This window comes from Sus scrofa, chromosome 9, assembly GCF_054392235.1.
Source record: "Sus scrofa isolate SSC_HxYL_T2T_F1_AM1 chromosome 9, Sscrofa_HxYL_maternal_Yorkshire_Landrace_v2.0, whole genome shotgun sequence".
NCBI classification, from domain to species: Eukaryota; Metazoa; Chordata; class Mammalia; order Artiodactyla; family Suidae; genus Sus; species Sus scrofa.
In genome coordinates, this window is record NC_139391.1 from 133,181,416 (window position 1) to 133,191,942 (window position 10,527).

A 10,527-nucleotide genomic window follows, 5' to 3' on the forward strand; every position below is an offset into this window, starting at 1 on the left:
TTTGCAAAATTAGAAATGAAAAATGATGATACTTTGCTGAATTACCAATTTATGTACATGATTTATTTTTTCTTTGTCTACATTTCCTTGAGTGAAAAAAAAGAGTATAAAATAGCATTTCCTTGATTATGTTCTACTCCACAGAATTATTAACTATGTTAGTAGGTATTATAATCTAAAAGACTTCTATGGTCAAATAAATTAAGAAAATGGAAGATTAAACCATTTGATTCTGCGGTGGTTCAAAATAAGTCCACGAGTTCTTTGATGCTGCCTTCAAACACTCCCTAATCCCCCCCCCCCTTTTTTTGAATATTAGCTTACTTAGTGATTCACTTGTAATCTGCAGAATAAAAGTGGAGGTGACCATGTATGACTTCAAACACTAGATTATGAAATATACTGTGGCTTCCTGCTTGCCCTCTTTTTGGATAAGCCAGCTGCCATGTCACAAGGACACTCAGAAGTGCTGTGGAGAGATGTACTTGGTAAAGAACTGAGGCCTCCTGCCAATAGCCATGTGAGTGAGTCCTCTGTGACCCAGTTCTCCCTGCCCCAGTCAAGCCTTCATGTAATTGCAGCCCTGGCCAATAGCTTGACTGCAACCCCATAAAAGACCCTAAGCCAGACAACCTAGGTACCCCATTCCTGGATACCCCCGATCTTTTGAAACTTTGTGATACAGTAATTGGATTCCTTAAGTTGCTACATTTGGAGGTAGTTAACTAATACAAATTGATCACTATAGGATTTCCCAAAGCCTTTAGCATACTGGTGTTAATTGGAGATCTTTAAGGCTAGAGAGTGTATCCCCAGTTTTTTGACCACAAAATATTCTCCCCCCACCACAGAATCCTGAAGGGTAGCGTTTCACTAAGTATTTGGTTTCATGAAGTATTGGGTAAGCATTTCACTAAGTGTAAGTATTAACATAGAGCTTAACTCTTCATAGGCACATTAGTGAGAGGTCAGATCCACCCAGGTAAGCCACAATTTCAGAGCAGTCAATTCAGAGAAATTTGGAAAAGTCTAGATGCACTTGGCTAGTAGGGCACAGAAGTCAAATTATTCCCAATCTCTGATCTTTAGTGTATTTCCTTCAGTGTGCAGAGGGCATTATAACACCTAATTGGCAGAGCATTATCAAGATCTGATTAGGAGTTCCTGTCATGGCTCAGGGGTTAACGAATCCGACTAGGAACCATGAGGTTGCGGGTTGGATCCCTGGCCTTGCTCTGTGGGTTAAGGATCCGGTGTTGCTGTGAGCTATGGTATAGGTTGCAGACGTGGCTCGGATCCTGCATTGCTGTGGCTGTGGCATAGGCTGTCAGCAGCAGTTCTGATTTAGACCCCTAGCCTGGGAACCTCCATATGCTGCGGGAGCAGCCCTAGAAATGGCAAAAAGAAAAAAAAAATCTGATTAAACAGATATTTTTCTGCTAAGAGTCCTTACCAAAATAATTCGTAAAAATTACAGTCTCTCATTGTAATGTTGGTCATGTTCCATAGCTGATCATAGGAAATTATCAAACTGCAAATGTTAAACCTTTAAAATTCAGCTTTGTCATGGAGAGAGTATTCACACATGAACAGAAAATGCATTTTTAAATTCCTACACTGAAAAATCAAAGATTCTGGTTTTGGTGAAGGAAATTGCTGCTGGGATTCAAATGAGAGCAAGACCTTTACAAGGGAACTTGTAAAGCAGGTTTCCAGGGAGGGGCTCAAAGAGGATTTACAGGACTTTCAGAGGAAAAGGGTTTTGAGAGAGGCTTATTTTAGGCAACTCACCTTCAAAATACAGACCTAGCTTAGGCAGGCCCATGGAGAGCATATCATCTGATCACTTTCCTTGGTTATAATGGCTATCCATGGATAAGCAATATAAGAATTTATTCTACTTCATCTAAACCTAATCGAGGGGGCTCTCTGTTTAGCACTTGTATTGAGTCAAATTGGCTCAGAAGGAATGGCAAGCAACTTGGCTAACTTCCCTCATTCATTGGTTTCATTCCTTTGGTTTGAACAAATTTTCAGGCTGAACCAGTTTTTCTCATAGCATTCTTTAGCTTATATCTCTCAGCTACGTGTATTTAATTAGCTGTGCACCTATGTCTTTTTGCTGGAGTATGTAATTTTCTCTTGGTTGATGTTACCAAACTCCTCACTACAACATACACAACTATTTAGTTCAGTGGTTCTCAACTAGGGGTAATTTTACTTCCAAGCGGATAAATTGTTACTGAGTAAAAACCTCTGGGGCCTTCCCAGGATAAACCTTTTATTATCCATCATCTGCCTCTTATTTGTAGAAAAACTTTAGCTGCCTCAGCTGTCCCAGAGTTCTATGGAACAGATTTCATCAGATAAGCGAGGAAAGGCAGAAAAAAAAGGAAAACAATCATGCAAGACAAAATAATAATAGTTTAACCAATAAATAAAGTCAAGAACTTTTTTCAGTCCCTCCTCAAAGGCTATTGGTAATATTCTCAGCCATATTCTTGAGCTAGTTTGCAAATACTACTTGCTGATCACAAGCAGGTAGACTCCAAACCAGTTGGAACCAGAAGGTTAATGATATTGGCTCTGATTACCTCATCAACAAGCAGTCAGAAGGAAGTCCTCAAGCTGATCACACACCTGCAGCCTTCTCCCTCACCCAGTCTTTAAAAGCCTTTTCCGGAAAGCCTTTGGGGAGTGCTGTCTTTTGAGCATTAGCTGCTGGTACTCTTTGCTTGGCCTTGCAATAAATGCTGCACTTCGCTTCACCACAACTGGGTGAGTGAACTCAAGTTTGGTTTGGTGACAGAATAGCAATGTGTGGAAACATTTTTGGTTGCTACAATTTGGGGGAGACTACTGGTATTGTGTGGGTAGAGGCCACTGATGCTGCCAAACATGCTATAATTTACAAAACTGCTCCCACAACAAAAAATATCAAGAGCACAGAGGTTGAGAAACTGATGTATTAGAAACCATATTGTTTTATATTTCCGAGTTGTGTGCGGTACTCAGCTCTTAATTATTCTTTCTCATCACAGTATGCGGTTGAAGTTCACTAATTTAACTATTTTATGAGTAGTTTCCCCAGCTTGTTTCACTTCTCAAATTCCGTTGAAGCTACAGGAAAACTCTAAATCTCTCCAGCCTATACCACAACTGTATCATTGCACTGTATCTGATAAGATTGTGTCTTATGTTGCCATTTTATACCTATCCTTTTGAGAATCCTGAAAAAAAAAAAACTGTTCTAAATGGAATGAAGAAAAGTGATTGAACTTGAACGTGGAAGTAGCTCTAGGGAAAAGTTCATTGTATTTTATTTTTTGCCTTTTTTTGTATAGGGCTGCACCTATGGCATATGGAAGTTTCCAGGTTAGGAGTTGAATTGGAGCTGCAGCTGCTGGCCTACACCACAGCCACAGCAACATGGGATCCGAGCCGACCCACACCGCAGCTCACGGCAACGCCAGATGGCCTACCCCACTGAGTTAGGCCAGAGATAGAACCCACATCCTCATGGACACCAGTCAGGTTTGTTTCCTCTGTGCTGTAGCAGGAACTCCCAAGGGAAAAGTTCTTTTTTTTTTTTTTTTTTTTTTTTAATTACAAACTATCAGTAAGGAAGATTTCAAAAATTCCCACGTGAATGGTAAATATACTCATTTCTTGTTCCTCCCACACCTCACAGAGGATTATCTCCTGGGCAGCTTCCACGTGGGCCATGCTAAACTTGGCTGGCTTAAGTGTCCTCAAAGAAATTCCCTGCCATCATCTGCATATTCAATCTATGAAGTTTCGCACGCCATTCTTAAAAACTGTGCTGATATAAATAAAAATTTAGGAAACAAATTTATACTTACTAGTCTTTTTTATTAATTTCTCAAAGTGTGGATCCTGAACAGCAGGTACACAAGATATGCATGAAAGTGCAGCTTTCTGGGCTTCCCTTGAGACCTACTTTACAAGCTTCTGTAGTGATGGGACTCAGAAAATTGCACGTTAGTCCAACTTTCTGATTATTCTTAGAGACAATGAAGTTAGTTAAACACTGCTGTAGAAATTCAAAATATTACCAAGTCAGATATCAGAAAGATGTGCCCTTGGAGAGTTCCTGTCATGGTGGCTCAATGGTAATGAAGCTGACTAGTATCCATGAGGATGCAGGTTCAATCCCTGGCCTTGTTCAGTGGGTTGGGGATCTGGCGTTGCTGTGAGCTGTGGTGTAGGTCACAGACAAGGCTCAGATCCTGCGGTAATGTGGCTGTGGTGTAGGCTGGCAGATGCAGCTCCGATTCTGACCCCTAGCCTGGGGCCTGGGAATGTCCATAAACCACAGGGGCGGCCCTAAAAAGAGAAAAGATAGGTACTTGAATCTTATTATTTTGACCCATGCAGAAGAAATGCTTTCACTAAACTAAAATTGGTACTATGCTACTGTCTTATACCTAGAACCAATACGAGAACAGTCAGAATCCATTGCAGCATTTTTGTACCAATACCGTGTTTTTTTTTCTCCTGAATTTCTGTTACTTATATGAAGCCCCATGTAAAATGTCTGTTTTTAGAACTCAGCCCTAGGAAGGCCTTGTTTTCATGAGATGTGGATACACTTTCTCATTGTGGACAATAAGAACCAAGTCATTTGCTTATTTTGAAAAACGTTTTCACTTTTCAGTGTGGCTGCCTAGAAAATAGAAGTCAAATAAGTTCTCAGTATCACCTCTGTATTTTTTTAAATGATTTCTATTTTTTTCCATTATAGTCGATTTACAGTGTTGTCAGTTTTCTACTGTACAGCAAAGTGACCCAGTCACACATACATATACACTGTTTTTCTCACATTATCCTCCATCATAAGTGACTAGATATAGTTCCCAGTGCTATACAGCAGGATCTCATTGCTTATCCATTCTGAAGGCAATAGTTTGTGTATATAAACCCCAGATTCCCCCAAAATGTTTTATTTCTCCCCATCCTAACTTGACTTTGTTATTTCATTTTATTGGAATATAGTCAAATTACACAGTTGTGTTAATTTCTAGCACACAGCAAAGTCTCAAATATATATATATATATATATATATATATATATATATCCATTCCTTTTCAGATTCTTTCCCCATATAGGCTGTTACACAGTATTGAGTAAATTTCCCTGTGTTATCCAGTAGTTCCTTGTTACTCATCTATTTTATATACAGTAGTATATAAATACCAATCGCAACCCCCTAATTATTCTCCCTCCCCCACGTTTCTCCTTTGGTAAACATAAGTTTTACTTTCTACTCCAACATATGTAGTATCTATAGTTGTCTTCAAAAAAGAGCCTGAGCAGAGATTTTGGTGCATGTGATACTTGGAGACTTAGATTCAGGAGAAAGGGAGTGAGGAATACGGAAGAGAATTGAGGAAGGTGCTAATTGAGCAAGGATGTGATTTCAGCCGGGGTTTAGCCTTAGCCTGGCCTCACAGAGTTCTGGAGTATGAGTTGCAGCATTCTTTTATTCCCATGTCAATTATTGCCTGTGGGTCCTTCCACACTGGGATGGGGCTGGAGCTGGGTAACGTCCCAGTGAGGTGGCTTCTAATTGCCTTTCAGAAAAGGGAGTGGCTGTGAACTGTTAGCATCCAACACTCAGAGCAGCTGGGGATGGAGCTAATGACCCAGTAACACCAACAGTTTCCACTAGAGTTCTCATGTGTATTTTCATTTGAGCTTAGCTATTTTATTTATTTATTATTTATTTATTTTTGGTTTTTAGAGCTGTACCTGTGGCATATGGAGGTTTCCAGGCTAGGGACTGAAATGGAGCTGTAGCTTCCAGTCTACACCACAACCATAGCAACACAGGATCCGAGCCACGTCTTCGACCTACACCCCAGCTTATAGCAATGCCAGATTCTTAACCCACCGAGCAAGGCCAGGGATCGAACCTGTGTCCTCATGGATGCTAGTCAGTTTCATTTCTGCTGCGCCACAACTGAAACTCCATGTTTTGCTATTTTACTGTAAGACTTAGGTATGTTTTCCCTTTCCAAGGAGAGAAGATATCCTGGGAACACGTGTTAAAACTAACTGAACAAATTGAAGTAATATAGGAAGGGTTTAATATAAAGTACACACATGTATGTATGCTTTGCTGATGAAAACTGTTTACCATTAAGAAAATGTACCCAGTAGTTATTAGAGTATCAGCACTGCAAGTAGTGCTTGATTGATATTTAGGTTGAAAATGTACTAAGATCTTCTTATTTAACTCACTTGAGGGGTTTTGACTTGCACTGAAATATACCTAGCCTGTGTGTGTCATTTGAAGGGAATTTTACTTAATATGAATTATGCTGACTTCTATGTCTCATTTTCTTTTTTTTGTTTTTTAATGATTTTTATTTTTTCCAGTATAGTTGGTTTATTGTCAGTTTTCTACTGTACAGCAAAGTGACCCAGTCACACACACACACACACACACATGCATATATACATATACACATTGTTTTTCTCGCATTATCCTCCATCATGTTCCATCACAAGTGACTAGATATAGTTCCCTGTGCTATACAGCAGGATCTCATTGCTTATCCATTCAAAAGGCAATAGTTTACATCTACTAACACCAAACTCCCAGTCTGTCCCACTCCCTCCTTCTACCCCTTGGCAACCACAAGTCTGTTCTTCAAGTCCATGAGGTTTTTTTCTGTGGAAAGGTTCATTTGTGCCATATATTAGGTTCCACATATAAGTGATAGCATATGGTTATATATATTAGGTTCCACATATTAAGTGATAGCATGTGGTATTTGTCTTTCTCTTTCTGACTTATTTCACTTAGTGTGAGAGTCTCCCATCCATGTTGCTGCAAATGGCATTATTTTGTTCTTTTTTATGGCTTAGTAGTATTCCATTGTGTATACATACCACATCATCTTAATACATTTATCTATCAATGGACATTTAGGTTGTTTCCACGTCTTGGCCATTGTGAATAGTGCTGCAATGAACACAGGGGTGCATGTAACTTTTTGAATGAAAGTTTTGTCTGGATATATGCCTAGGAGTGGGATTGCTGGATCATATTGTAGTTCTGTATTTAATTTTCTGAGGTACCTCCATACTGTTTTCCATAGAAGTTTGTATCAATTTACATTTCCACCAAGAGTGTAGGAGAGTTCCCTTTTCTCCACACCCTCTTCAGCATTTATTAACTTGTTAATTATGGCCATTCTGACAGGTGTGATGTGGTACCTCATAGTAGTTTTGATTTGCATTTCTCTAATAATTAGTGAGGTTGAGCATTTTTTTCATGTTCCTGTTGGCCATCTGTCTAAATTCTTTGGAGAAATGTCTATTCAGGTCTTTTGCCCATTTTTCAATTGGGTTGTGGGTTTTTTGTTGTTGCATTGTATAAATTGTTTGTGTATTTTAGCAATTAAGTCCTTGTGAGTTGCATCATCTGAAACTGTTTTCTCCCATTCCGTAGGCTGTCTTTTTTTTATGGTTTCCTTTGTTGTTCAAAAGCTTGTTAGTTTGATTAGTTCCTACTGGTTTATTTTTTATTTTATTTCTGTTGTCTTGGGAGACTGACCTAAGAAAACATTTGTAAGCTTGATGTCAGAGAATGTTTTGCCTATGTTTTTTTAGGAGTTTGATTAGTGTCTTGTTTTCTGTTTAAGTTTTTAAGCCATTTTGACTTTATTTTTGTGTATGGTGTGAGGGTGTGTTGTAGTTTCATTGATTTACATGTAGCTGTCCAGTTTTCCCAGCACTTGCTGAAAAAGACTGTCTTTCTCATTTTATAGTCTTGCCTTCTTTTAAGTCTCACTTTCAACGTGCAGACTTCTAATATCAGTGATTCCCAGATTCGTTTCTCTTTCTAGGATCCCTGACCTGAACTCATTTGAGTATTCGAACTACCCATGAAGGTTTTCACTTTGGTGACACAGCAAGTGCCTTAAATTCAAAAGTGTCTCCCCTTTTCTCCTAGCCCCACATTTCTGATCCTAGCTGAAGGCACCAGCTCCCGCCCAGTGCCCCCTCGTGTGGTTCAGGCCCGAATCTCTCTCTCAGGAACCACTGCAGGACTCTTTGACGCCCTGCCATAGATCTCATCTCATCCCCTCAGCATCTGTTCCACTTTGCCAGAGTGATTGTTCTAAAAGTACAGATCTGTGCATACCACTCCCCCTTTAAAGTTGGAAATGGCTTTCCCACTGCCAAATGAGAAATTCTCCGAAAGGCATCATGATTTTTTCTGAGGAGCCTGGCTCCAACCCAAGATACTATGTGTGATTTTTTTCCATCCCCAAGCATAGGCGACTCAAGGTTTTGTCTGGCATGTGGCATTTGGGAAATTGCCTGTCCCACAGGCGGCACACTGTGGTTGTCTGGAGAGAGTTACAGTCAAGGACTCAGACTCGGGCGCCTCTATTCAGAGGCCTCCTTAATGGGGCCTCAAGTGAGGCACTTCGACTCTGACTCAGTACCTTTCCGAAGCTAGCCATTCTTGCCTTCTGCCCCAGCCTGCCAGGACCACAGCCAGGCAAGAGCTTTTTGTTTAGGGCTCCTCAGCACCAAGACAATTGATTCCCTCTGTCTGTGCTGCTGTCCATGGCCTGCCATCTCCCAGAGAGCAGACATGTATTGGGCTTAGTATTTCCAGTGACTGGTACATTAAAAGCTCTTGAAAAAGGTTGACTTGGTAAACCTTGAACAGAGTAATATTTTGTTTGCACATACAAATTAATCACTGAAGAGATTCATATACTTGGCTAATCTGTTTGTATATATCTAGACTTTTGCAATATCAAATTTTCTCAGTGCATGCACAAACTCTTAACAAGTCTTGACCATATCTTGATGCTATAGCTGTCCAACTCTGAAATACCTGGCAATGATAAAATTTGAGTCTGGACCAGACATTGCCACTTGCTGATGCTCATTTAGAATTTTTAGTAAAACTCCAGAAACATACAGCCTAAAGTCAGTAATATTTAAAAGTCTACAATTTTTTTTAAACTAAGTAGGTTAAGGACCCAACATAGTATCCATGAGGATGTGGGTTTGATCTGTCCTCACTCAGTGGGTTAAGGATCTGGCACTGCTGCAAGCTCCAGTGTAGACCACAGACAACAGGTCAGATCTGGCATTGCTGTGGCTTTGGCATAGGCTGGGAGCTGTAGCTCTGATTCAATCCCTAGTCTGAGAACTTCCATATGCTGCAGGCGTGGCCATAAAAAAGAAAAAAAAAGTAGGTAGTATGATAAAAATTGTCTATGTATTGCTCTTTCTTAATTATATAGTGTAGAAACAGATACCATCTACAAGAGTCAGGCATCAATAGAATGAAAACTAATGTTTATTCTATGAGTTGATTTCAAAATTATACCATGTAAGTGACTAATATCCTCAATTGGATACAGTTCAAAATGTACCCAATAATGGATTTCTTCCCAGACTGCTAATAAATTTGTTTAAGCATGAAAAAGCTGAATTTTATTTGGCAAGGATAATAAATGTGCATTTAGCTTTCTACTAATAAAAAACATCCATTTACTAGTATTAGAAAATATGCTTTACAATTAATTTCTAAGCAAATTTTCAGTATGAAATTATAATTGAAAAGATTTGATATTATCTATTAAGAGCCAAAAATTTGAAAATGAAAATGATGAAACCCTTGTTTATAAGGAGTAAGAGTGCATAATGACAAAAAAGCTGCAAGTCTCTCTAGCTGAAGAATCAGTTTTGATTTTTGTATATACAAAGAACAACCAGTACCAGCTTGTCAGTTTATAGGAGAAATAAATGCTATTTGTATCCCATTTACTACTAAGCCAGTAGAAAAGGACAGATAAATGTTTGCAGAGCTGAGAAAATGTGGGATACTTACACACAAGGGTGTTTTAAGATGGTTACCATAGATAAATGCCAGTTTTTGTCTTATTCTTTTGTTCATCATGTATTTTTGAGCCTACAGTATGTACTTTGCTAGTTGGGAAATAAATTACTTTGGTAAGCAAAAAAAAATGACTTAGGTTCTAGTGGGAAAGACAGATAATAATCAAAGAATAGTGACAATTAGCTAATTATAAACGGGGAAAGACACAGGGTTTTATAGAATATATTAAAGATCCTTGAATTAATAATCAGGGAAGGCTTATCAGAGAAGGTGATACATAAGCTGGATCATGAAGAATGAGTAGGGGTTTGTTAAGTGGAAAAAAGTCGAGGGGAAAAGGAGAGCAAGCATTCCAGGCATAACTTAATGAAAAAAGATAGATTCACTGGGGCTGGTATTACAGAGAAGTGTGGAGGGTGATAGAGTGTGAGTCTGGAGAGGGTGGCATGAGATGCACCAAAATAAGAACGATATGAGGGATTCTGGTCTTACTCCTAAAAAACTGAAGGACAGTTAGTGGATTTAAACTAGAGAGTAACACAATCATATTTGCATATTAAAAAGAGGATTCTTCTATCAGTGACTAAAGCAGGAAATGAAACCAAAGCAGTTAGTAGAAGGAGGAGCT